The sequence below is a fragment of the Chlorocebus sabaeus genome, chromosome 3 (assembly GCF_047675955.1).
Source record: "Chlorocebus sabaeus isolate Y175 chromosome 3, mChlSab1.0.hap1, whole genome shotgun sequence".
Taxonomy (NCBI): Eukaryota; Metazoa; Chordata; class Mammalia; order Primates; family Cercopithecidae; genus Chlorocebus; species Chlorocebus sabaeus.
The window spans coordinates 65005258-65006735 of NC_132906.1; the positions used below are offsets into that span (position 1 = coordinate 65005258).

A 1478-nucleotide genomic window follows, 5' to 3' on the forward strand; every position below is an offset into this window, starting at 1 on the left:
GAAATAACAGATTACACAGAAGATGGAAAAAGCAACAAGAAAGGAAACAGGAGTGACCAAGAAATTACTGCAAGAAGCAGTTAGTACCCCTAGGGTTGAAGGAATAGATTCACGCCCCCTCGCTGGTCCTGCTACCTCCAGGCACAGGCTTCTCTGAGCCACCGACCTGCAGTTGCCCCGTCCACCTGCACCCCTGGGCAGCACCATGACAGATCAGGCCTTTGTAACACTGACCACAAACTATGCCTACACCAAAGGGGTGCCCTGGTCCGGGGCTCACCTCTAAAACAGCACAGGACCACCAGAAGGCTGGTCGTGTTTGCAACCCCGCAAGTCTCAAACTCCATGAGAAAAGTTTTAGAGACAGTCTTTAATGAAGTCATCATGGTAAATGTCTTGGACAGCAGCGATTCTGCTCATCTAACCATAATGAAGAAGCCAGAGTTGGGTGCCATGCTGGCAAAGCTCCATGCCTAGTCACTTATACAGTATTCAAAATGTGTATTCATGGATGCAGATTCTCTGATCCTAGCAAATATTGATCTTTTTGAGCAAGAAGAATTGTCAGCAGCACCCAACCAAGGGTGGCCTAACTGTTTCAATTCCGGAATCTTTGGTTATCAGCCTTTGGTTGAAACATATAATCAGCTGTTGCATCTTGCTTCTGAGCAAGGTAGTTGTGACAGTGGAGACCAAGGCTTACTGAACACATTTTTTAAACATCTGGGCAACAACAGACATCAGAAAACACATGCTGTTCATTTATAACCTAAGTGACATCTCTATATACTCCTACCTCCCAGCATTTAAAGTGTTTGTTGCAAGTGCCAAAATCGTGCATTTCCTAGAATGAGCCAAATCATAGAATTATAGTTATGATCCCAAAACAAAAAATGTCAAAAGTGAGTCCCATGATCCCAGTGTGACTCATTCAGCATTTCTCATCCTGTTCTGGAGCATCTTTACCATGAATGTTTTACCTCTGCTTCAACAATTTGACCTTGTCAAAGACACCTGCTCATATGTAAATGTGGAAGATATCTCAGGAGGCATATCATATCTGTCCCTTGGGGAGATTCCAGCTATGGCACAGCTTTTTGTATCCTTGGAAGAACAGAAGGAGTGGTGGAAATAGGGCCAGGCTGATTATATGGGACCAGATTCCTTTGACATCAAGAGGACACGTGACACTTACCTCCAGTAGAAACACTGCCATTTCCTGTGGACACGTGTTCCTAATACTTAGTACCTAGAGCTAGGTTGAGAAAAGTCTGTTATGGCTTCAAGAGACTCACTAAAACTCATCAGATGAGAGGTTTTCACAGGACAACAGGCGAGAACTGGGCAAAAGTTGTGAAGCGGCAATTGTTATTTGGACAGTGCTCTGTTTTTAAATTCTCTTTAGCACATTTTGGAAATTCTCACTTTTGCTGATTGTCAACATACATAGTAAAGGCAACTCATGACTATATCAATTT

General features: G+C 43.4%; 1 pseudogene; it reads left to right on the top strand.

Annotated features, from left to right (window-relative positions):
• The first annotated feature begins 205 nt into the window (after positions 1–205).
• On the top strand, positions 206–1204 carry LOC103214629 (glycogenin-1 pseudogene; annotated as a pseudogene).
• Positions 1205–1478: the final 274 nt, after the last annotated feature.